Raw genomic sequence first — 27,179 nt, 5'->3', positions numbered from 1 at the left:
CTCTTGCACTATCTGACTCTGTAGTCATACTCTTTTCGCATGTTCTCTACTTTTTGCTACCCTATTTTAGCAAAAAGTAAAGAGCAGATTGATGCCATTATGGCTAAGATGAGACTACGCTATATTTGTAATTTGTTACCATAGTGACACATATGTCTGTATAGGAGCTGTAGACACAAAATGATAAAATATTTTTAATCAAGACCATTTACATAGTTGTTTCAACCGCCATTTAAGATCCCCTCAATAAATACATAAAAGGGTTGTCTGATCAGGGCAATGCCTACCTATATGCCTTATCTGGCCATATGGATGTCATAGAGGGTGCCCTTGCTTAGGCACCATGCAGCAGCTCTCTCGCTGGCAGAAGCAAGCCATATGACTCCTGTAGAGGAATGCATAGCTGGACGATACTTTTTTGGGAAAGAATAAGAAGCTTTCCTACATCGATCAGTTTATGTCCTCATATGAAATGAGTTGTCCAGAAAAAGACAAGCTCTTTGACCAAAGATTAACATATTCACATCAATCCCTAAGATATATCACTTAACTGAATTATTATCCCTGTGTCCTGCAAAAAAAAAAGACTGACGACAGCACCAGGGAGAGCAGCCATGAGCAATTTCATTTCTCAAGACCAATTTTGCCCTACAAGCCAAACTGCCATTAGGTAATTGCTGAAAATGTATCGTAATTCTGTATTATATAGGCAAAAAAGTAAATTGTTACTTTAAATTCAGTAGCACGGAATCTGCACAACATCCTGAGATTTATTAATGCAGATGTATTCTTCATTAAAAATAAGAGACCGTTCTTAGAAATGTGAGAAATAAACCAGACTGCAGCATCTGGTACAAATTGCTACTTTTTTTCGGAATGGGTCCTATTACTGAAGACTCCTATCACATCCTAAATATTATTCTGTCATACTGAAAGAAAAACAAATCTTGAGCTTATATGGCAGGAAAAGTCTTCAGTGCATATCTGTACATCATCTCGTCAGCTGCTCTGCACTTTATTACTATACTGTGTGTGTTGCATAATGCCAGGCTATTTACATGTGTTAAGTACACTTTTCCTGGACTGTACACTACAGTGTGATACAATTATTATGCTTTTTAATGTATCATTTTTAAAGTGGTTGTTTGGTGGAAAGAATTTATGTAATTTACAGATTAGTGGGATCCGATTGTTTGGAACCCCAGTGATTGCCAGCACGGGCACTTCTATCCCTGTTAGAATGGAGCGGCTGTGCGCATGCTTGACCTCTGATCCATTCATTTTCTATGAGGCTGCTGACCACTGTGCTAAACTTTTCCGGCAGTCCTCATAGAGAATTAAAGAAGTTGTCCACTACTTGAACAACCCCTTCTCATACCCCACGCTTGGCCTCAATAAAATAAAAAAGTTTATACTCACCTTCTGTGCCGGCGCTGTTCCAGTGGTGACGGCACTCACGTTCCCAGGGCTCCGATGCGGTTGTTGTGACACATAAACCTGGCACCCAATTAGCGTTGGCGTCACTGTCCCCGCCTTCAGACAAATTGAACATGAAGAGGAAGTCAGATATCAGCTGAAGCCCGGACTTCCTCTTCGTGTTCAATTCCACAGAAGGCGGGGACAGTGACGCCAGCACTGATTGAGCGCAGGGCTTACGTGTCATAACAAGAGCAAGGGAGCGCTGGGGACAGCGAGTCCTGAAACGGAATGGCGCCAGCACGGGAGGCCAGCATAAGCTTTTTTATTTTATCGGGTCAAACATTTAGATCAAGAAGGGGTTGTCCTAGTAGTGGACAACCCCTTTAATAGGGCAGCGGTCAAGAATACTCCTTTCTGCTTATCTGGAGGTCACAGCGGTGGGACCCCCACAAATCCTTTGGATAGGTGATAACTTATTTTAACCAGACAACCATTTAAATTATGAGGACTTCTAACCTAAGCTCTGTGGTATGATGTTAGGTGAAATCGGGTTTTATGCAATTCACTTTCACATCAATACACAGAAGATCTACTCCAGAGATAGATGATGACGTGACAATGCTACTACAAACATGCTTTGAGCTATTATACATGATCACATATTTCAATGCAATGTGGGAAATAAGCAAAAAAAAACACAGCAAGGGTATGTGCACATAGCCGAAAAAGATCCCCCTAAAATTAACATGGGGCCCAGCAATGTCAAAACAACATTGCTGTGCACATGTTTCATCTGATATCACTTTTTTAAGTGCTTCAACTGCGCACTCTCCACACTTAACAGTACAGAGTGAAGGCTGCTGGCGGCAGATCCGCTACAAGAACAATGGCAAATAAGACTACCAGAGTTTTCCTGTAGCAGCTTTGCCTGGGAAAACGAAGAAGTAATCGTGGTGGTTTCTACTGGTCTTTGTTTACTTGCTTTGATTACATGTCCTTCATGTGCATGATCATTGCAGGTATTCACTGGCATCAGCCAGCAAATCTGCTGAAGCCAGTGACTGCCTGCAGTGGCCCAGTGCACATTGACAGCATGCCATTGCTATTAAGAAGCAAATACAGATAACCAAAGGTGGGATGTAGACGAGGGGGATTTAAAAATGTAGTTAGGGTAATTTTGTATTTTATAGGAACTTTTTTTAGAGACAACCCCTTTAACTTTATTACTGAATCAATTAATTTTATTTAAGGGGTTGTTTGAGATTTTTAAAATAAAAACTTCCATAAACATGGCAAAAGCAGCCAATCACTGGCCTTAGTGATTTTGCTTGCATGTGACTGCTGTGGCCATTGATTAGCTTCACTTGTCATGTGCATGAACAGTACATTACCACTGCAGGCCTAGTAAAAAACAGACCAGTGTAACTCCCTGTTTCTTTTAAAGAAGTAGAGCAACTGAGACCCTGATTCCAGGGATGTTTCACTTGCTGGTCTACATGTTGTCATTTTTATACAATCACTGTATTCTCTACTGCAGATCTATCAGTTCTCTGAATGCTGAGCTCTGTGTAACCCCGCCCACACCCCTGATTGGCAGCTTTCTGTTTACACTGTACATTATCAGAAAGCTGCTACTCAGTGCTGGGGGCGGGTTATACAGAGCAGTTGACTAGGAGGTACAAGACACCTAGTCCTGTAGTGATAATCTGCTGATAAAACATTGATTTTATTAAACAGCAACACAGCCTAGTAAGTGACACATCATAGGAATCAGTCTCTCAACCCCAACATCATGGTGCTCTCAGATTATATAGCAAAAACTTGCTGACAGATTCCCTTTAAAGGAGTTCTCAGAAAAATACTCATTTACCTGAAAAAAATGCAGTATTAAGTATGTTTCTTATTTCTGATAATATAGGACTTATTTTAAGCTGGATATAGACATGAAACAATTTTTTGACGCAACAGTTATGTCTTCCTAGCCAACTATAATCATAAAATGGTGGGGAAATTGACGAATGATCGTCAGAAATCAGGATCACACTTATCTTGTGAGGAGCCTAAATAACTGAAATGGATGAAATCTGACCTGTTCATTTGCTGTTTCATCATAGGATATTCTACTAGTCATCAGCACAGCTCACATAAAAAAATCGAATGTATATGGGTGGTTTAAATAGGTTGTCCAGTCATAAAGTAGGTCATCAATAACAGATCTGTGGGGGTTGGATCTTAATAGGCACTGTTGTACAGTACCCAGAAGCAGCCACTACACATCGATTGGAGCTGCACTTTGCAAGGCCATGCCATGCTTACATCTGGCCACCACTGGAGCAAATGACTGCTGATTGATGGAAATGTCAAGTGCTGGGCCTCCAATGATCCGATATTGATAACCTATCCTATGGAAAGGTCATTAATATGTTATGATGGGACAACCCATTTAATATAGAGAGCTGATGTCACTGACTCATTGAAGAAAGGAAAAGGGGTGATTGTTTTTTACATAATGAAGTGAATTCATTCATGGCTCCAAGGAGACATGATACCATGTGGATTTCCCTTACTGTGGGATCAAAATCAGTAATGTGGTCAAAACATTCAAACCCTATAAGGTTCTATGAAACCAAACTTACAGTGGCATCATTTTTATCATGTTCTACCTTTGGTTGGTAGAAACTGGAAAAAGAATTATGAAGCTATTATAGAACACCAAGTACCATGTCATATTGTTGGAGAACCTCCTTAATGAGTGCTAGACTGAAAATTAAAGGGAATCTGTCAAATGATTCATGCTGGCCAAGCCATGGATTGCATGGATCAGAGACCGGCTTCCTCATTACAAATGTGTAAATTTTCCTCTAAAACCCTGCGGCATTTCAGCCACAGATTACTTATAAAATTAGTCACCTTGTCTCCAGCCTCGTTTCCAACTTAGATTTGTTTTTGAATTGTCATAGCATTTCGGTGTAAAACATAAATGTTTATGTTTATAATGAGAACAGCATGAATTTTGTGACAGGTTCCTTTTAACATATTCATAATTCTTAAAATATAACATTTAGATCTTTTTGTGTTCTTCACTCAAAGGTCGAATTCAGACGTCCAAGTACAAGTTCGATCTGTCATGAACGGACTGACTGTGGTGCTCCTGACCTGAACTTGACAGCCTCATAGGCATATATCAGGTTAGGGTAGCCACCACTAGTCACTGTAGTGCCGGCGTCCCTGCCCTCTGCTAGGCAGGGACGCTGTTCCCCTCACCGCTCTGCTCCGTGCCCGGCGTCCCTCTCCCGCTCTGCTGGCAGCGCGCGCTCCTTCCCGGCCACTGTGCTTAGGGCGCGCGCGCGCGCCCTCCCTCCCTCTTAAAGGGGCCGCGCGCGCCGTCCTAAGGAGTCCCCGGCCAATGGCCGGAGGACTTTACCATATATAAGGCACCTCCTCCAAAATGGAGGTGCCCGAGCAATGTTGTTTGCACCTGTGTCTCACCTGTGCTTCAGCCCTCAGGTCCCGTTGCCAGTTACCTGCCAGTTACCTGCCAGATTCCTGCCTGATTACTTGCTACCTGCCTGCTAGTCTGAGGTCCGACGGTCTGCCTTACTACTCCTGTCAGTCTGTCTAAGGACCAGCCTGCCCGCTCACCTGGGAGCGCACATCAGCTACCTGCCTGCTTGCCTGTGGTCCGACGGTCTGCCTTCCAACTCCTGTCAGTCTGTCTATGGACCAGCTTGCCCGCTCACCTGGGAGCGCACATCTGCTACCTGCCTGCTAGCCTACCTGGAGGCTCCGCCGTCACGTGCTGTGACCACCTGCCTGTCCAGTGACTCCTGCCCGCTCACCTGGGAGCGCTCATCTGCTACCAGTCTGCTTGCCTACCCGGAGGCTCTGCCGTCACGTGCTGTGACCACCCGCCTGTCCAGAGACTTCTGCCCGCTCACCTGGGAGCGCTCATCTGTCGCCTGTCCGCTGGTCTTCCTGGAGGCTCCGCCGTCACATGCTGTGACCACCCGTTCATCCAGAGACTCTCGCCTGCTCACCTGGGAGCTCACGTCTATCTTCAGCCGCCACAGGTCGTACCAACCCTATACCTAGAGACTGCCCCGGTCACTTGCCGTGACCTCCAGCCCGTTCACTCAGAGACTGTCCCGTTCACTCAGAGACTGTCCCGTTCACCTGCTGAGACTTCCAGCCCGTCTTCCCTGGTCGCCACCCGCTGCTTTACAAGGACCGCCCCCTTGTATAGTAGCTCAGAGGTTCCGCCTCCCAGACCCGTTACAGTTTGCTCGGGCCATGGAACCCGGTGGCACCCAAGCTCTCTCGCTTTCGGACCTACGTCATGAACTGTCCCGTCAGAGGTCCCAACAGGAGTCCATCCTGAGTCATCTGCGGAATGTCAACTCTTTCCTGGACACTCTGACTGCTCCACCAGCAACCACCGCTAGTGTCCTGACTCGCAGCCCGGCAGCGCCGCTGCCCACCAATACCATGGCATCCTGACCCGGACTCCGGCTTTCTACACCTCCACGCTTCGGAGGCGACCCCGCTCAAGCTAGGGGCTTCATAAACCAGTGCACCCTGCACTTTGAACTATTGTCCCTCCAGTTTAACTCCGACGGGGCCAAAATTGCCTTCATCATGTCCCATCTCACCGGGGAGGCCCTGGCCTGGCTAAATCCTCTATGGGAGAGAGGAGACCCCCTGGTGTCCGACTTGCCTGCCTTTCTCTCGGCTTTCCGGAAAGTCTTCGACGAACCCGGACGGAAGACCTCATCCGCATCATCGTTGCTACGCCTCCGTCAGGAGAGTCTCACCGTGGGCCAATATGCCATACGGTTCCGTACCCTTGCCTCGGAGCTGGCCTGGGATAACGACGCTCTGGTTTCCGTCTTCTGGGAGGGTCTGTCCGGCCGTATTAAAGATGAACTTGCCGGTCGGGACATTCCTACCACTCTCGATGACTTAATAACTCTTGCCACCCGGATTGACCTACGGTTCCAGGAGCGTGCCAGAGAGGTCACCCGTGAGAGGAGGTTACCACGTCTAGCTCCTACTTTTCAGAAACCCATCACTCCTTCTGTCTCTAACCAGGTACACCCTCCTGAGCCTATGCAGGTCGACCAGACCAAGATGGTCAAGACCCGTCAGGACTTACGCCGTGCCGAGGGGACCTGCTTCTACTGTGGCAGTAAGGAGCACCGGATCCGTGCCTGCCCGGAGAGGTCGGGAAACGCCTGTGTCTAGGTTCGCTCAGAGAGGTACACCTAGACAAGAAAAAATCCTCTCCATCCCTGCTGTTGTCAGTTTCAATCGTCTACGGGGAGAACCGTTATTTCGAACTAGCCCAACTGGACTCTGGAGCAGCCGGGAATCTTATTTCACAGTCCCTGGTAGAGAAATACCGCATCCCCACCAAACCTCTGGCTGTACCCTTGTCTGTTGCTGCCGTGGATGGGGGGCTCTTACCACACCCCATCCAACTCATCACCGAATCCATTACTCTGCAGGTGGGAATGCTGCATTCTGAAAGTATCTCCTTCCATGTTCTGCCTGGACTCTCTCACGCCCTCTTGCTAGGCCTACCTTGGCTCCAGAAACATGCACCCGTTCTTGACTGGCAGACCGGAGAAGTCCTTCGCTGGGGACAGGGCTGCCATAAGACCTGTCTGGTTCCCGTTCATCCCGTCCATCCTTCTCCTACCCCAGCTAATCTACCTGGACTTCCGATTCCTTATTGGTCTTATGCTGATGTCTTTAATGAAAAGGAGGCAGAGACACTACCCCCTCATAGACCATACGACTGCCCTATCGACCTGTTACCTGGTACTTCTCCTCCCCGTGGGCGTATTTATCCATTATCCGCTGCTGAGACCCGGTCGATGTCCGAATATATTGAGGAGAATCTGGCCAGGGGATTCATCCGGAAATCTACCTCCCCGGCGGGAGCAGGCTTCTTTTTCGTCAAAAAGAAGGACGGCTCTCTCCGTCCCTGTATAGACTATAGAGTCCTTAACCAGATCACGGTGAAGAATAAGTACCCCCTTCCGCTCATTCCGGAGTTATTTGATCGTCTGAGGGGGGCTAGAATCTTCACCAAACTGGACCTCCGTGGGGCGTACAACCTGGTTCGTATCCGTCAGGGGGATGAATGGAAGACGGCATTCAACACCCGGGACGGCCACTATGAATATCTGGTAATGCCCTTTGGTCTCTGTATCGCTCCTGCCGTCTTTCAAGAGTTGGTCAATGACATCTTCCGGGACCTTCTCTACTCCTGCGTAGTGGTGTACCTGGACGACATCTTGGTCTTCTCTCCGGATCTCCAAACTCACCGGAGGGATGTTCGTCAGGTCCTGCTCAGGCTCAGGCAGAACCATCTCTACGCTAAATATAAGAAGTGTCTCTTTGAGCAGACCTCGCTTCCGTTTCTGGGCTACATTATCTCTCAGACCGGCCTGCAAATGGATCCTGAGAAACTGTCTGCCATCGAGAAATGGCCCCGACCAGAGGGGTTGAAGGCTATTCAACGGTTCCTGGGCTTTGCCAACTATTACCGCCTCTTCATCCCGCACTTCTCTTCCCGGACTGCCCCAATTTCCGCGCTCACCCGTAAGGGTACTAATCCCAAAGAGTGGCCGCCCGAAGCAGAGGAGGCCTTTCTTTCCCTAAAACAGGCCTTCTCTTCCGCCCCGGTGCTGCATCGCCCGGACGGCAACAAGCAGTTCTTCCTGGAAGTTGACGCCTCCTCCTCTGGAGCCGGAGCGGTACTTACTCAAAAATCATCTTCCGGGAGAATGGTAACTTGTGGCTTCTTCTCCAAACTCTTCTCCTCTTCTGAGCGCAACTATTCCATAGGAGACCGAGAGTTATTGGCCATCAAGCTGGCGTTGGAGGAGTGGCGTTACCTACTCGAGGGGGCTCTTCATCCGGTAATAATTTACACTGACCACAAGAACTTGGCTTACCTCCAGCATGCCCAGAGACTTAACCCGCGCCAAGCCCGGTGGTCCTTGTTTTTTGCTCGCTTTGATTTTGTTCTTCATTTTCGCCCGGCTGACAAAAACGTCAAAGCAGACGCCTTGTCCCGATCCTTTCTGGTGTCCGATCTCGAGGAAGAACCTAAACATATCATCGATCCCGCCAGAGTAATGCAGGTGGCTCCCGTGAGTCTAAATCGTCTCCCTCCCGGTAAGACGTTTGTTTCAGTACCTGATCGGGAGAAGATCCTACACTGGGGCCATTCGTCTAAACTAGCTGGCCACGCCGGTCAGAAAAAGACCCTCCAGCTTATTGCCCGGCACTATTGGTGGCCTACCCTGCACAAGGACACTATAGACTTTGTTTCTGCCTGTGTGTCCTGCGCCCGCAACAAAGTCCCGAGACATCTGCCAGCCGGACGCCTCCTTCCGCTTCCTGTACCTGCTGCCCCCTGGCAGCATATAGCAATGGACTTTATAACTGATCTCCCCGTCTCTGCCGGTTGTACGGTCATTTGGGTGGTCGCTGACCGCTTTTCCAAGATGGCTCACTTTATTCCCCTGCCAGGCCTTCCGTCTGCACCCGAGCTGGCTGAAGACTTTATCCGCCACATCTTCCGTCTTCATGGCCTGCCCCTCCACATCATGTCGGATCGTGGGGTACAGTTCACCTCACGTTTCTGGAGAGCCACTTGCAAACTACTAGACGTCACCCTGGACTTCTCTTCCGCTTACCACCCACAGTCCAATGGTCAAGTGGAGCGGATCAATCAGAACCTGACCAGTTACCTCCGGCACTTCGTTAATGCCCACCATTCTGACTGGGTGGATCTCCTACCATGGGCCGAGTTCTCTTATAATAATCACGAGAGCGAATCCTCCTCCAAATCCCCGTTTTTTGTAGTCTTTGGTCAGCATCCTCGGATTCCTTTTCCTGTCTCCACCTCTGTGGACAACCCGGCTGCGGAATCTCTCGTTAGCAAATTTTCCTCCATATGGGAGAGTACCCGGTCCGCACTCCTTCTGTCATCCGAGCGTATGAAAAGACACGCTGACAAAAAACGCCTGGATCCTCCACAATTTCGTCCAGGAGATAAAGTCTGGCTCTCATCTAAATATGTTCGACTTAAGATACCTTCTTACAAGTTAGGTCCTCGGTTCATCGGTCCTCTGGAGGTCATCAGTCAGATCAACCCGGTGGCCTATAAATTGAAACTCCCGGCCAACTTACGGATCCCTAACTCCTTCCATGTATCTCTCCTCAAACCCGTGGTGCTTAACTCTTTTTCCAAGTCTACAGGTACGCCTCCTGCTCCGGTTTCTGCTGAGGACGAGTTTGAGGTAGAGAACATTCTTGCCACCAAAAGGGTAAGAGGAAAGACCTTTTTTCTGGTAGATTGGAAGGGGTTTGGTCCTGAGGAGAGAACATGGGAGCCCCGGGAGAACATCCATGCCCCTCTCATCCTAGCTAAATTTCTATCTGGCCTAAAAAAGGGGGGGCCTAAAGGGGGGGGTACTGTAGTGCCGGCGCCCCTGCCCTCTGCTAGGCAGGGACGCTGTTCCCCTCACCGCTCTGCTCCGTGCCCGGCATCCCTCTCCCGCTCTGCTGGCAGCGCGCGCTCCTTCCCGGCCACTGTGCTTAGGGCGCGCGCGCGCCCTCCCTCCCTCTTAAAGGGGCCGCGCGCGCCATCCTAAGGAGTCCCCGGCCAATGGCCGGAGGACTTTACCATATATAAGGCACCTCCTCCAAAATGGAGGTGCCCGAGCAATGTTGTTTGCACCTGTGTCTCACCTGTGCTTCAGCCCTCAGGTCCCGTTGCCAGTTACCTGCCAGTTACCTGCCAGATTCCTGCCTGATTACTTGCTACCTGCCTGCTAGTCTGAGGTCCGACGGTCTGCCTTACTAATCCTGTCAGTCTGTCTAAGGACCAGCCTGCCCGCTCACCTGGGAGCGCACATCAGCTACCTGCCTGCTTGCCTGTGGTCCGACGGTCTGCCTTCCAACTCCTGTCAGTCTGTCTATGGACCAGCTTGCCCGCTCACCTGGGAGCGCACATCTGCTACCTGCCTGCTAGCCTACCTGGAGGCTCCGCCGTCACGTGCTGTGACCACCTGCCTGTCCAGTGACTCCTGCCCGCTCACCTGGGAGCGCTCATCTGCTACCAGTCTGCTTGCCTACCCGGAGGCTCTGCCGTCACGTGCTGTGACCACCCGCATGTCCAGAGACTTCTGCCCGCTCACCTGGGAGCGCTCATCTGTCGCCTGTCCGCTGGTCTTCCTGGAAGCTCCGCCGTCACATGCTGTGACCACCCGTTCATCCAGAGACTCTCGCCTGCTCACCTGGGAGCTCACGTCTATCTTCAGCCGCCACAGGTCGTACCAACCCTATACCTAGAGACTGCCCCGGTCACTTGCCGTGACCTCCAGCCCGTTCACTCAGAGACTGTCCCGTTCACTCAGAGACTGTCCCGTTCACCTGCTGAAACTTCCAGCCCGTCTTCCCTGGTCGCCACCCGCTCCTTTACAAGGACCGCCCCCTTGTATAGTAGCTCAGAGGTTCCGCCTCCCAGACCCGTTACAGTCACTATATCACAGTCCGTTCACAGACCATCATACACGGACATCTGAATTCAGCCTCAGCAATACATAAAGAGATCTCCTGTTGCTTGATAGGACTGACTTAACATTAATAAACATTAATAGATGATGCTTATTAACACATGAATACTGAAGATTTCCAGACTGCCGTATGAATATCTAATACTAGCAAAATGATAGAGATGAACAATTCTAGCAGCACATCAATGTGCACTTAAAGGGGTGGTCCCCGTCACCAGGGCTGTGGAGTCGGAGTCGTGGAGTCAGAGCCCTTTTTGGTGGAGTCGGAGTCGGTATAAAATGGACCAACTCCGACTCCTAAAATATATAATAAATTGGGCACAGTAGTTCAATGCAGTTTGTGGGGAATATTTTTTCATAAGAATTTTGGAAAGTTATGAAATGTCCTATAAATTTCGGTCCTATTCCTGATCTAAGGGTCTAGACTTTTAGCTGAGATGAATCTGTGCTACAGTAAATTTATCACTTACACATGAGCCATGTATGAGGGAGTTGGGTCGTGGAGTCGGAGTCGGTGTCATGGAAATTGAGGAGTCGGAGTCGGAGGTTTGGCTTACCGACTCCACAGTCCTGCCCATCATTTGCGGGGGTTGTGCTGGTGTCTACTTGCTCATTCTCCCCTTACAATGCGCAGTGACTGTGCGCTCTCATGCCATCTCATCACTTATCATTGGAGCCAGATAGAGAAGAAAAGTGCACAGAAGGGATGAGTGGACCTATGGAAGCATGGCTCTGGTACCCGACCCAAACTTTATTCCAAAGTTTGGTTCGGTTACCAGAACTGTACCCGAACTTGAACCAGAACCCATTTGCCATTGAAAACATTGGGGACCCGAACTCTCTAAAAATTCTCTCTCCTCCCAGACTCCCCCGCAACTCTGAACATTGCAACGGACTACCGGGAGAAGTTTGTGTTCGGGAACTAGCACCGGACACTAACTCTCCGGTACGAACCCCAAACTTTTAAGTTAGAATTTGTTCATTTCTTGTGCACAGTGACAAGCTCCTATAGAACATACGTCGAAATTGACAACCTACACATGATCAGTAAAGCAGGGCAGCCCAGCTCCTGAAACGGTTGTCACTGATGACTCTTCATTTCTGGATGGGGGCAGAGACTGCAGCTGACGACTCGATTGAGTATCCCAGCATGCATTGGAATTCTCAAACAAAGCATCATCACAAAACAAGTAGAGCAAAAAAAAATCAAAAAGAAATCAGGGAACGACAGGGACTTTTTAATGATTAAATAATTAAAGTATATTAGAATAAAGATTACATTATGACAAAAGATACAGATTTAGGATTAAAAACAAGTTTTGTTTCAGAACACTCCTTTAAAGTACTAAACATAAGAGAAACAGAATTAGAATAACAGATCCATCAACAGCGCCAGTGGACAGTTTCCAGGTTGTCACACGGCATTGTTAACACTGTACAAATTGAAAAATAAGGAAGGACAGCAAAAGAGCAACCCATCATGATGCAAGATGTTACATAACTTATATTATTTAACTTACTTAAGCTTCAATGAAAATAAATAAAAATGACGTAAAAAATGGCAACAAAAGAATGTTAATTAGTTAATAAAACCACATGACCACTTATGTACTGAAGAAAGTAAAAAATTACTACCTGCGTCATATATATCACATGTAAAGCATTCTCAAGATCTTCCCAGAAACGCACACCTGAAGTGACTGAACAGTGCGATAAAAAACAGGAAACTGAACTGAGTAATTGATGCTGACTTTTGCATTTAGAATCTCTGTAGACTTCAGTAACATAGTCCCACTCTTGTTTTCTTCCAGAGAAACAAGGTGTAATGCCTGATACGGGCCTCTGGATAGCTTGTTTGTGCTTCTGTAATTGGATAATACATTAAAACGTTTGAGCACCGTGCCATGACTGCCACTGCCGCAATCACCCACATAGGCAAGAAGAAAGAACCTTTATGTAACAAGTCAGTGCATACTGACACTTATTCCCAGTTACCAGACATCAAAACATCCTAAATATCCACTTTTCCTAAAAATCTCTATTTAGAGTCAGAATCCAAAAATCTAATTAATTTGTGTTCCCTACATGCTCTGTACTCATGAATTAAATTATATCAATTCTTGTTAAAATATCAATAAGAAACTAATCTGCTGGGAGAAAACAATAATACAAACTATTTATCCAAACACTATATAGAAATATGTTACGAGTGAGAATACAAGATTAAGGAGTGAAACAGCCCCTTGATATTGGAACGTGATCTAGGCTCTAATCTAATGAGACAATTATCCGTATGGAGAAAGATGTCAGGCATGTGTGAGTGTGAAGAATAAATGCACCTTTTCTCTGGCTTTCGGATTTCTAGCACATTTCAGGTTAGGTGTAATTAGCTGTGTGCCAACCTTTGGTGTGTTCCATAATAAATCCCTTGACCACATTTTCTGCAGGGTTGGCAGAAATGGAAAGGCGCTATTCATTAAATCACAGAACACACCGCAGAAACTTACCACACTGCAAGCCTTCCTTGTAAGATTCCAGCACGCTACAAATTTCAACAGCCATCTCTCTCTATGCTTGAAAAAGCCTCCCATATGACTATGATTAAGTAGGATATGAGAATGCGCCAATCAGTGTTTCCCTTTCACTGAAACCTCCTCCCCCCAAGCATTACATGTGGTTGTAGGGACAGGGTTATGCCTTTCCTTAAACAGTAACCATCTGTTACTTGCAGGAAAGCTGTGTCTCGTTCTCAGGTTTCCCTGCTTCTTAGCACAATAACTTGGCTTTGGATCGAGAAGGTCCCCCCTTACAACACATACAAAAGTTACAAAAGCTGCAGCAACTTCATCATTCAGGCCAGGGTGTAGGTCCATAGCAAATAGTCAGCTTTTTTTCCAGCTGCTACTCTAGATTCCAATAACTACAAACCACAGACGGAGCTCAAGATGGGTGGCTCTCGGAGAAAATATAGATTTTCAAAAGTAAAAAAAAATATTATAGACAACACTATCCAGTCGAAGTCTCAGGCTGTAAACTATCGAGGCAATCGTAAAATTACCAGTTTACCAATTAACGTAGAAATCCCTAAGCTCACACTTAAGAAGCTCTCCGGAAAAAAATGATTTCCCTCATTGGTTATGAAAATGAGATAAATTGTAATGCCATTAATTTTTCTCTCCATGCAAGACTAAGAGACTCAGATGGTAGCTTTCATAAGAATGGATAGAGAGAATTAATTCCAGTAAGTATACAGTGATGGTCGAAATTGTTGGCATCTTTGAAACTGTTCCAGAAAATGAAGAATTTCTCCCAGATAATTATTGCAATTACACATGTTTTGTTATACATATGTTTATTTCCTTTGTGTGTATTGGAACAACACAAAAAAAGAGAAAAAAAGGCAAATTGAACAAACTTTCACACAAAACCCCAAAACGGGCCAAACAAAATTGTTGGCACCTTTCCAAAATTGTGGATAAACAACTTAGTTTCAAGCATGTGATGGGAAAATACTTAATTTTCTGGAAAAATTTCAAGGGTGCCAACACTTTCAGCCATAACTGTATAAGAGCTTGCATTATTCAAAGTCAGATTCACTTGGTCCAAAGAATGAACGGAGCTGATAAATCATAATTAAAAAGTTCAATTATAAAATGAATGGCACTAGAATTTAGACAAAGGGACAGCATGGTGGCTCAGTGGTTAGCACTGGGATCATGGGTTGAGATCCAAGGACATCTGCATAGCGTTTGTATGGTATGTTCTCCATGTGTTTGCTTAGGTTTCCTCTGACTCTCAATTAGATATACTGTAGAATATGTCATACAGTACTGCAACCCCGTACAGAGCTTATTGTCACTGTCTTTCCCCATTTTGACTCCTACACATTAAGCCAATTTCACAAGAAACAATGAATTTAACAGTATGCTTTTGGAGTATATAAAGGAAATCAAACATAAGGAGAAATATATATATATATATATTTTTTTTTACTCCCTTGTGGAATCATTTAGCCTTTTTATGGCACCATAAAAAAGTTAATTTTTGACTATTAATAATATGTAATCTTGTTTTCCCCATGTTTTATAAAGCTGAGTGAAGAAAGAGGGTATGTCTAAAACACATTGGTAATTTTTTTATGCAGTCCTCCTAAACTCAAAAAATGACAATAAAATAAATTAAAATTTCCAGAAATATTGCAATTTTCTAAAGACTAAAAAGAGACTTTTGCCATCTTGGTTGTAACTTTCAATACTTTTTTTTAAACAATCAATGACAACTCACTGTCAATTGCTCAAGAAAATAACCCTAAAGTGATAACCAACCAGTTGCTTTTTGCTCTGGCAAAGTGACAGGGTTAACAGTCAATTTAAAGAGGACCTTTTACCATTTTTTTATGTTGAACTGGACCCACAATGTAATAGTGGCTAAAAACTGAAAAAATTTTACATCTTGCCTCTCTTTTTGTGGAGATATCAGCGATCAATGCATTTCGTTCCTAACGAGTTTGTCTTTTAAGTCGAATTGGGTGTTATCAGATAGTTTGCACTGGGGGCGTGTACTTCTTATCCCTGTATGATGCTGACCAATCACAAGCAGGAAGCAACATAGCAGAAAAAGGATACACCCCACAATAGCTTAATGAGGTTTCTCTGTCAATGAGATTTATGACAGACAGCCCTTATATACTGGTCTCCTGGATGACTAGAAAGCACAGATAACACCTTTCAGATAAAGTTCATGTGAGGAGAGGGGCAGCACAGATGAGTTTAGCTATTTCACATTTCAAACCCTTCTATCAGCTCTCCTCCTCTCCTAGCACTCTCAGCACTGCTGTACTGCCCCTCCCTCCACATTGGTGTGCTCAAAGCAACTGCAGTGAGATCAGAGAAGTTGTCATTAAATCTCACAAAGTAGTAGCCCAGAACAGGCTCCTCCTGTGTGAGATATCATGACAGACAGTCTGATCTCACTGGAGAGATATTATAAATTGCTTGAGCATAGCAGACATGTGTGTGATTACAACTCACACACTGATAAATCTGTTGTAAGCAATTTTGAGGGTCTGTTCTTTCTCCAGTGTGTTGCTGCCTGCTTATGATTGGTCATACCGCATTATACACGGGGAAGAAGTATGGAGGGTGATAAAAGCCAACTGTACGTCCAGTATGACATGAAAATTTTTGTGAAAGTTCCTCTTTAAATCCAGCAGCATATACTACTTTTTACTGTGACATGGAGAAATATTCACTACTGCTTAACCCCTTCACACCATGGCCATTTTTTTGTTTCCGATTTTTCATCCCCATCTTCCAAGAGCAATAACTTTTTATTTTTTTGCCAGTACCGCCATATGATGCTTTATTTTTTTGCAGGACAAATTGTACTTTTGAATGACACCATTCATTCTACCACATAGGGTAATGGAAAAAAAGAAAAAAATTCCAGGCGCGTTGAAATTGCAATTTCACAATAGCTTTTTTTTTATTTACTATGTTCACTACATGGTAAAACTGACCTGAGAATATGATTTTCCAGGTTGGCACAAGTACACAGATGCCAAACATATACAGTTTTGTATTTTTGTATTTAAATAGTGAAAAAAAAATTCGGAAATTTGTAAAAAAAAAAATTTTGTTTTTGTTACCATCGTCTGAGATCTGTAACTTTTTCATTTTTGAGGATATGGGGCTGTGTGAGAGCTTATTTTTGAGCCCTGAGTTAACGCTTTTACTGATACCATTTTGGGATAGATACGATGTTTTGATCACCTCTTATTGCATTTTATTACAACCTTACAAAAGACAAAAAAAACTTAATTCTGGCATTTTGATTTTTTTTTCGTTACGTCGTTTACCGATCAGAATAATTTATTTTATATTTTGATAGATCGGACTTTTACAAATGCAGAGATACCAAATATATGTATGTTTTGCCCCATACATACATGTTTTTCCCCTATACATGTATGTTTTGCCCCATTGTTTTATTTTCAATGGGGCAAAAAGTGGGTGATTTGAACTTTTGATTTTTTTTTCATATTTTTAAAAACTTTTTTTCACTTTTTACTGGATTTTTTAGTCCCCTTAGAGCAGTGTTCCCCAACTCCAGTCCTCAAGGCCCACCAACAGATCATGTTTTCAGCATTTCCTTAGTAGTATTGCACAGGTGATGGAATTATTGCCTGTGCAGGGGCTGGTGTTCGCAGGAGCATTATAATGACATACATGGGGGTCTTCAGCAGACCCCCGGCTTTCATGACAACCCATTGGCACCACGCGATCACGCATGTTAAATGCTGCTTTCAAAGATTGACAGTGGGATTTAACAGGTTAACAACTGCAGGTTCCACTCCACTCGCAGCTGTTAGAGGCATATGATGGCTGACTAAATCCGTCCTCATATGCGGGGAAAGATGCAGGCTCGGCTGGCGAGTCCGCATCAAAGGCAGGGACACGACTATTGATGGGGTTAAAGAGGGTTTTTTAGGACTATTCAAAATTTAGCAGAGGGTATGGATCGTTATAAATTATAGAATTGTTATTTACCGATCAATTTTTTGCACCAGTGCTGTTTCTCTGATGACCTTCACTGCACTGAAAGTGATGGCATCTCGATAATCGGTCACCTGACCCTGATGCCACTGATTAACTGCATTGTCCGGTAAGTGATAGACAAGACATCATCCCACCGGAAAGACTGAAGACAAATACCTTCTCAGCTCATCAAAGAAGACGGAAGTGATGTTAACTGAAACGTGGACAAACAACAAGTTACACAGCACCCTTCACTATGTCTAGGTAGTGCTGAGTAAGGGCACGTTGCTAGACACCAAACATCTCACTGGGCACTTTTTAGGGAAATTGTAAGCAATGTACGTCTCTATGTGCTAAAGCCCAATTAAATTTTTTTCCCCTTTTCAAAAAAGTTTTCCTATAAGTTTTAAAATTTTCCTTAGCAGTAAAAAAAAAACAAATTAGCGTTGGAGACAAAAAAAGATGAGACTTAGCTGTGGAACCCAGCAAGGTAAGTAAAAGACAATTTGCTTATTTTACTATTAAGGGCACTTGTAGAAAAGGGGACAACTCTTTTGATAAGTCTGTGCTATTATACTGTGTGGCACATTGTAACGTACATCTATTTTTTAATGAGAAGTAATGCAGTGTCTCATACTTGGCAAACTGTGATGTCACTATTAGGTTTACTGTGAATCTGATGACCTCATACACACAGTATAACTTTTGTGAAACTAAAACTTGTGTGGCTGCATTAAATGTCCATTGTATACACATGGTGGTTACTTAAAAGTCAATAGGAAACTAATAGAAACTGTAGTTTTAGCTACTGTATTAGGAACAACACTACAGGTGTTTTATAAGAAAATTTTTACTGCAATTTTTTACACAAGCGGATAAAAGTTTTAGCCTTTTATTGCCCCCACCCTCAAAAAAAATGAAGAAAAGAGTTTTCTTAGCACTGAAGCGTTTTATAGCAGTGGTAATGTTGATATCTGTAATTTTCTCACAGGTGTGGGGTTACATTGATTTATGGGGTTACCAGTCAAATTTCTGAGACTCTTTTCACAGCTCTTATTTCTGACATGCAAAGAGGCTTATGGTTCTACCCCGAGCATGAATGTAAATAGGCGCTGCAGCTCCTTGTAGTCACTATTTAATGGTTGCTTGTAAAGTAATATGTGTGCAGCTTAGATTGTCTATTTTACAAAATTACTACATTGCACTATACAAAATGTGTTTTCCCATGTGACATTTTTAGTTTGACAACGTAAAAACATGTCTGAATACAACTGGAAAGAGAAGAAGAATCAATAGGGAGAATGTATTAGTTTCCATGAATGAATGATACTGATGACAGTGGATTAGGAGGCTTTTGTACAAGTTGCTCTGATATGAGCCACAGAAATCAGCGTGAGGTCCTGCCTCCAAATTCTATATGGCTATATGGATACATAGAGGGCAGAGTTTAAAACTTGCCCTTAGGCTGTGTGCGAACGATGCGGCAAAAATGCTGCAGAAACGCTTAAAAAACGCTTGTAGAAAGCCTGCCATGTTCCCCAAAGATAATTCACATGTGCTGTGCACATGCTGCGGAAATATCCGCTGCGGATTATCATTGCGGAAAAAAACGCAGCACTACCAATTATTTTGCGGAAGTGCTGCGTTTTCGCCACCATTGACTTGCATTAGATCGCATGGAATCCGCATCACTGCATCTTTACATGCGGAATCCATGCGTTCCAATGTGCGGATGGTACCTGGGTGTGGAGGACAGGAGACTCTCCTCCGGGCCAGGGTACCATAGAACCTGTAAAAAAAAGAATAAAATAAAAAATTTCTCTCCTTGTCTTCACTTGCCGGCAACTCGCGGTGGACTGAAGGACCTGCGCTGATGTCATAGTCATGTGACGGCAGGTCCTTCAGTGTACTGCGAGCTACCGGCAAGCCAGGACGGAGCGAAGCAAGACTCCGGGGGCCATCGGAAGATAAGTATAGATTTATTTTTTTATTTTTTACCATTCTTTAAGGTCACACTATATAAATCCATGCCGGTTGCATGGATTTATATAGTGTGACCAAGTTGTCACAAGCACTTTCCAAGTGATGCTAAAATCTCTTGGAAAGCGCTTGTCAACCCGCATGCGGAAATGCATGTGAAGAACGTTTCACATCTGCATGTCCCTGGCAGGAAAAACGCATGTACAATCCGCATGTACAATCCGCATGCGTTTTTTCCTGCCAGGGAGATGCAGAAACACTCAGGAAAAAATCCGGAGCATTTCTGCATCGTGGGCACATAGCCTGACAGCGACTTTTATGGTTAGCTATTGCTGTAATCCAAATTATGATTGCAATGTGTGGCATGTACTATATTTTGATTAAAAAGGATTATGTAATCAAAAAATGACCTACTGTTTAAATGGAACCTGTCAGCATGATTTTACATAAGGAATTAGTTGTATGGCTTGTAGTGCGGCGGTGTTCACACTGTGCGGTAATGAGGCAGTGATCCAGTAAAGTTCAACTTAAATGTCTTTATTTTCCAAAAACTCACAAAGTAAAGGTAACGGTATCCTCTGGATCGCAGCCGGGTCGTAACACAGTCCGTCTCCAAATCTGTTACCTTGGGCCGCTGTGTCGCACTGAGGTGAGCCAGCAGGGGTGGATTAAGAGTAGCAAGGGCCCTGGGCAGTTTAGAAGGCGCCCCCCCCCCCCACACACACACACCTGATGTATCACATGTCACATGATCCCCTGTTATAGATCATGTGATAGTTCACGTGAAATTAATTTGGCACAATATTAATATATTAATTATAATAATTTTTTTTTAGGCTGTGTGCCCACTATGTGTTTTTTAAGCGTTTCCACAGCGGCAATTCCGCTGCAGGCAGAAACGCTTAAAAAACGCTTGGTAGAAGGTCTGCCATGTTCCCCAATGATAATCCACATATGCTGTGCACATGCTGCGGATTATCATTGCGGAAAAATCCGCAGCATTACCAATTATTTTGCGGAATCGCGGCGTTTTCGCCGCCATTGACTTGCATTGGAACGCATGGATTCCACATCACTGCATCTGTACATGCGGATTCCATGGGTTTCAATGTGCGGATGGTACCCGGGTCTGGAGAAGAGGAGACTTTCCTCCGGACCCGGGTACCATAGAACCTGTAAAAAAAAGAATCAAATAAAAAATAAATATTATACTTACCTTCTGATGGCCCCCGGTCTCTTTATCTGATGCGTCCTGGCTTGCCGGCAGCTCGCGATAGACTAAAGGACCTGTGGTGACGTCATTTAGTCATGTGACGGGTCACGCGACCGCTGACGTCAGCAGGCCATCAGAAGGTAAGTATATATTTATTTTTTATTTTTTACCATTCTTTTACGGCCACACTATATAAATCCATGCCGGTTGCATGGATTTATATAGTGTGACCAAGTTGTCAAGTAATTTTCCAAGTGATGCTAAAATCGCTTGGAAAGCGCTTGACAACCCGCATGCGGAAATGCATGTGAAGAACGCTTCACATCCGCTTGTCACTGGCAGGAAAAACGCATGTACAATCCGCATGCGTTTTTTTCTGCCAGGGAGAGCAGAAACGCTCAAAAAAAATCCGGAGCATTTCTGCATTGTGGGCACATAGCCTTACATTAATTGTATGGCTCAATATTGAGCACACGTAGCCATCTATACACAGCAGGAGGCCGCACGTAACCATCTATACACAGCAGGAGGCCGCACGGCGCCATCTATACATAGCGGGAGGCCGCACATAGCCATCTATACACAGCGGGAGGCCACACGTAGCCATCTATACACAGCGGGAGGCTGCATGTAGCCATCTATACACAGTGGGAGGCCGCACGGTGCCATCTATACACAGCAGGAGGCCGCATGTAGCCACCTATACACAGCGGGAGGCCTCACGTAGCCATCTATACACAGCAGGAGGCCGCACGTAGCCATCTATACACAGCAGGAGGCCGCACAGTGCCATCAATACACAGCAGGAGGCCACACGTAGTCTTCTATACACAGTGGGAGGCTGCACGTAGCCATCTATACACAGCGGGAGGCCGCACGTAGCCATCTATACACAGCAGGAGGCCGCAAGTAGCAATCTATAAACAGCAGGAGGCCACACATAGCCATCTATACACAGCGGGAGGCCGCACGTAGCCATCTATCCACAGCAGTAGGCCGCACAGTGCCATCAATACACAGCAGGAGGCCACACGTAGTCTTCTATACACAGTGGGAGGCTGCACGTAGCCATCTATACACAGCGGGAGGCCGCACATAGCCATCTATACACAGTGGGAGGCCGCACGGTGCCATCTATACACAGCAGGAGGCCACACATAGCCATCTATACACAGCGGGAGGCCGCACGTAGCCATCTATACACAGCAGGAGGCCGCACGTAGCCATTTATACACAGCAGGAGGCCGCACGTAGCCATCTATACACAGCAGGAGGCCGCACGTAGCCATCTATACACAGCAGGAGGCCGCACGTAGCCAACTATACACAGCAGGAGGCCGCACGGTGCCATCTATACATAGCGGGAGGCCGCACGTAACCATCTATACACAGCGGGAGGCCGCACGTAGCCATCTATACACAGCAGGAGGCCACATGTAGCCATCTATACACAGCGGGAGGCCGCACGTAGCCATCTATACACAGCAGGAGGCTGCATGTATCCATCTATACACAGCAGGAGGCCGCACGGTGCCATCAATACACAGCAGGAGGCCACACTTAGTCTTCTATACACAGCGGGAGGCTGCACGTAGCCATCTATACACAGCGGGAGGCTGCACGTAGCTATCTATACACAGGAGGCCGCACGGTGCCATCAATACACAGCAGGAGGCCACACGTAGTCTTCTATACACAGAGGGAGGCCGCATGTAGCCATCTATACACAGCAGGAGGCTGCATGTAGCCATCTATACACAGCAGGAGGCCGCACGGTGCCATCAATACACAGAAGGAGGCCACACGTAGTCTTCTATACACAGCGGGAGGCTGCACGTAGCCATCTATACACAGCGGGAGGCCGCACGTAGCTATCTATACACAGGAGGCCGCACGGTGCCATCAATACACAGCAGGAGGCCACACGTAGTCTTCTATACACAGCGGGAGGCCGCATGTAGCCATCTATACACAGCAGGAGGCCGCACGTAGCAATCTATAAACAGCAAGAGGCCGCACGTAGCCATCTATACACAGCGGGAGGCCGCACGGTGCCATCTATACACAGCGGGAGGCCGCACATAGCCATCTATACACAGCAGGAGGCCGCACGTAGCCATCTATACAAAGCAGGAGGCCGCACGTAGCTATCTATACACAGCAGGAGGCTGCACGTAGCCATCTATACACAGCAGGAGGCCGCACGTAGCCATCTATACACAGCAGGAGGCCGCACGTAGCCATCTATACACAGCAGGAGGCCGCACGTAGCCATCTATACACAGCAGGAGGCCGCAAATAGCCATCTATACACAGCAGGAGGCCGCACGGTGCCATCAACACACAGCAGGAGGCCACACGGAGTCTTCTATACACAGCGGGAAGCTGCACGTAGCCATCTATACACAGTGGGAGGCCGCACGTAGCCATCTATACACAGTGGGAGGCCGCACGTAGCCATCTATACACAGCAGGAGGCCGCACGTAGCAATCTATAAACAGCGGGAGGCCACATGGTGCCATCTATACATAGCAGGAGGCCGCACATAGCCATCTATACACAGCGGGAGGCCGCACGTAGCCATCTATACACAGCAGGAGGCTGCACCTAGCCATCTATACACAGCAGGAGGCCGCACGTAGCCATCTATACACAGCAGGAGGCCACACGTAGCCATCTATACACAGCAGGAGGTCGCACGTAGCCATCTATATACAGCAGGAAGCCGTACGTAGTCATCTATACACAGCTGGAGGCCGCACGGCGCCATTTATACACAGCAGGAGGCCACACGGCGCCATCTATACACAGCGGGAGGCCGCACGCAGTCACACACACACACAAACATATACAGACATATACATACACGCATAAACTCATTTGAAACACAAAAATGCATATAAACAGACATCACACAATGATATCTGCCTGCACACACACACACAAACACACACTCTCACACACTCTCACATACACACACTCTCACACACACACTCACACACTCACCATCCCCCGGCTTGGCTCCAGTCCTCCAGCTCCTCTCTGGTGCAGCAGTGCAGTGCGCACTGCGTGACGTCACACTAGCAGACACGGCCGCGCACAGGGCCGTGTCTCCTAGCAGTGACGCGGCCGGGCCAGCACACAGGGAAGTTAACAGGTGCAGTGCTGGCCCAGTCGAAGAAGAAGTAGCGGCCGTGCGCCGCTGCTGGGAGAGCAGTCCAGGGGCCCCCCCACCTCTGACTGCCGGTATGTGCCGCGGCGCCGCACGAATTATATTAAGGGCAATCTGGCCATGAACCCCCCGGAGCCCCGGGCCCCCTGGAGCCCCGGGTGGTAGCCCAGATTGCCCTCATTATAATCCGCCTATGTGCGCCAGGAGTTTTGCTTTCCTTGGCTCTGTGTTTGCTTCACACAGGCCTGTGTTGCAGAGCCTCCTGCTCTGCAGCTTCCAGACAAAACACTGACACACCCAAACCTCTGCTGCAGGTTTATAAATGGAATCTGTGGCCATGAGCCACTTGTAAGACCCGGCTGAAGGGAGTGAACCGCCCCACTGCCACCTGTAGTTCACTCCCAAGATAAAAACCCATGCCGGGTTTTCTTGAATCTAACTTAGCCAAATAGCTTGACCAATTTCAAACTTAACTTTTATTCTGCACTGCAACCACAGCTGTGTCTGTCATTGCAATGCACTCCAGCGAGTTCAATATGCCTCTATGCACATCCTAGGAGACACACACCGTCCCTCGCATATTATCCCTCTCACTGCCTCACAGGCTGTAGGTCTAATATCCCTGTCATGAGAAATCTAGCGTAGAAGCCATGCTCGAATCAGGCTTGAAGCATGTTGCACTTGGAAGAAGCTAGATTTTTCATGACTGGTATATCAAATCTCTACAAAAAAAGGTACCATTTTTAATCAGGGACAGGAGTCTATAGAGCCATACCCACACAATATACAATAACATACTGACAGGTTCCCTTTGAATCAAATTCTTATGATAAACAAGTTTTTCAAGAATTTTTTAGCCATTTTCCGAATTACCATCGGTATTTAACAAAATAGAAATCTTAGAGTTTTGCAGTTTTCACCCTAATCACTGAGCTTCTAATAGAGTGACATTTCAAATTCAGTAGAGCCGAGACTGACAGAATTACAGTGAAAGCTAACACCTATTCTGTATATACAGTCATGGCCAAAAGTGGAGACTGACACAAATTTTGGTTGTCACAAAGTTTGCTATGTCTCTCTTTTTAATTCCTTTAGTCAGATGTTTCTACAGTTACTGAAGTACATTTATAAGCATTTCATACATTTTTAAACTTTTATTGAAAAACACATGATGTTTATGCAAAGACTCAATATTTACAATGTTGGCCCTTATTTTCAAGACTTTTGTAATTAGCCCTGGCATTCTGGATATCAGCTTCTAGGCCAAATCCTGCCTGGTGGCTACCCATTCTTGCCTAATCAGTGTTCGGAATTTACCACAATTTATGTGTTTTTGTTATCTGCTATTTTGAGGGTTGATCATAGGTTTTCAATGGGATTGAGATATAGGCAAAATAGTGAATGAGCCCACTACCTAGACAGACCTCCATTACAGCCTCCTTTGCCATCTTGCTCTGCTCTGATGGTCTTTGAGAGAGGCGACATTAGGTCAATAGAACACTTGTAGGTAGACAACTGGCTCATGGGCCAATGTCGTGCAAGTGCCTTCTCATGGTTTATGTAGATATAATCAAATAATGATCCCTAGTATGATACCGATAAATAGAATATGTCTCCAACCGTATAATATAGTCATAAGTATCTCTTAAAGACTTTGAAATGAGTTCAACGTCATACTGCAATACAACATATAAAGAAAAGGACGTGTCAAGAACTGATTAAAGAGCATACAAAATAAACTTTATTTAAATGTTCATTAAAAGCAATACAAAAAAATAGTGGCAGAAGATAAATGGTGGCTAAAAGCCAACATGGGGCACCATGGATTGGCAATCTGGGGTAATAAAATTGATATAATATGTAATGGTACATTGATGCAACCAATGATAATTCCTAAAGTGTAGGTTTGTGCTGGTTAGGGTAATTAGTTGGAATAATTCGGTATGTACATACTGACACAAGTCTAAATAGTAAAGTGCTAAGTCCAAAAAGATTTTTTCAGTCAGATAATGAGATTACCCACATAACTCTAATAACCAATGTGTATATACAAGGAGCATCCAAACTACACACTGTACCTGAGCCAAAAGATGGTGCCACTACCCCTACACATGTTTCAGTGAGTGTGCCTTATTCTGGGGGAGCATGCCTTCTTCTTCTCCCCCAAAAGAAAGCACGCTAGCGGAAATGCGCATAGGGGTAGTGGCACCATCGCCTAAATAGGCTGCAGCGTCTCTGGACTTTTCTCACAGTTATGACACTGTGCATGTATTTTTTGGTCCCATTTTCCAGTGTATTGTAAGGTAAAATTTATGGTGTCATTCAAAACTACAACTAGCCCCCCCAAAAAACAAGCTCCCTTATGGGTATGTTGGCAGAAAAATAACAAAGTTATGGCTCTTGTAAGAAGGGGAGGGAAACAAGAAAGCATAAGAAAAAAATTGCACCACCCATAGCGGTTTAAGTCAGGGGCGGACACATCATTGGTGCAACTGTAACTGCACAGGGGCCCAAGAGGTCTGGGGGCCCATTTCTGCCTCCAAAGCAGGAGGAATTTTGTATTATAGTGAGCTATTGGACTGTAAAGGGCCCATATATTGTTAATAATAATAATAATAGTTTATTTTTATAGCGCCAACATATTCCGCAGCACTTTACAAATTTTAGGGGGGATATATACAGACAATACAGAATAAGCATATCTCATATCGAAAGGAGTGAGGGCCCTGCTCGCAAGCTTACAGTCTATGAGGACGTGGGGGAGACACAAAAGGTAAAAAGTACATATATTGTATAATGCAGCCTTGATATACTGAATAGGATAAATAATAATACATGTGTGACACCCCAGGGGTCTGGTTGCCACAGTGATAGAGATATTATGTCTGAGAGCAGGTGGGAGGTCCTTTGGTCAGGGATCCTGTGCATGCCACACCTCCTGCCCAGTCTTGGGAGGGGAAGAACTTCCCCTGTATAAACCCGGGGCTGAGGCAGGGTGAGTCAGACAAGGAGAGTGGAGAAGAGAAGCAGCATAGGAAACAGCAGAGTTACAAGGAGTCAGGGGCTGGCAGCTACAGAGCTCGCCCTGACTAAGAAGATTCTTTACCGGACCCGGAGTCCGAGGCTGTGGGGACTAACTCCTACCCAGCAGCAGAATCCGTCGGGCAGGGGATTTCAGGTCCTCTGGCCCAGAAGCCCGAAGGCACGGTCACACGTGTGGGACCAGCACCGCCATCGTGGAGCGGAAGCCATTAGAAGGCCCCGA

General features: G+C 45.8%; 1 protein-coding gene across 4 annotated transcripts in view; it reads right to left on the bottom strand.

Annotated features, from left to right (window-relative positions):
- The window catches only part of BMPR1B (bone morphogenetic protein receptor type 1B), a 671,971-nt gene that overhangs the window by 430,161 nt on the left and 214,631 nt on the right, over positions 1–27,179 (bottom strand). For 2 of the 4 annotated variants that reach the window (XM_073638268.1, XM_073638305.1), the window contains exon 1: positions 13,520–13,654. The exons of the other annotated variants lie outside the window; for them this stretch is intronic. The gene's annotated coding sequence lies outside the window, so the exon portion shown is untranslated. Of the gene's footprint in view, positions 1–13,519; positions 13,655–27,179 lie in introns of those variants that run through there. 4 annotated transcript variants of the gene reach the window in all.

Source organism: Phyllobates terribilis, unplaced genomic scaffold (assembly GCF_046119375.1).
Source record: "Phyllobates terribilis strain yellow unplaced genomic scaffold, ASM4611937v1 Scaffold_1__5_contigs__length_1240528914, whole genome shotgun sequence".
Taxonomy (NCBI): Eukaryota; Metazoa; Chordata; class Amphibia; order Anura; family Dendrobatidae; genus Phyllobates; species Phyllobates terribilis.
Note: the sequence above shows the minus strand (reverse complement) of the source record. Positions and strands in the feature narration are given on the sequence as shown.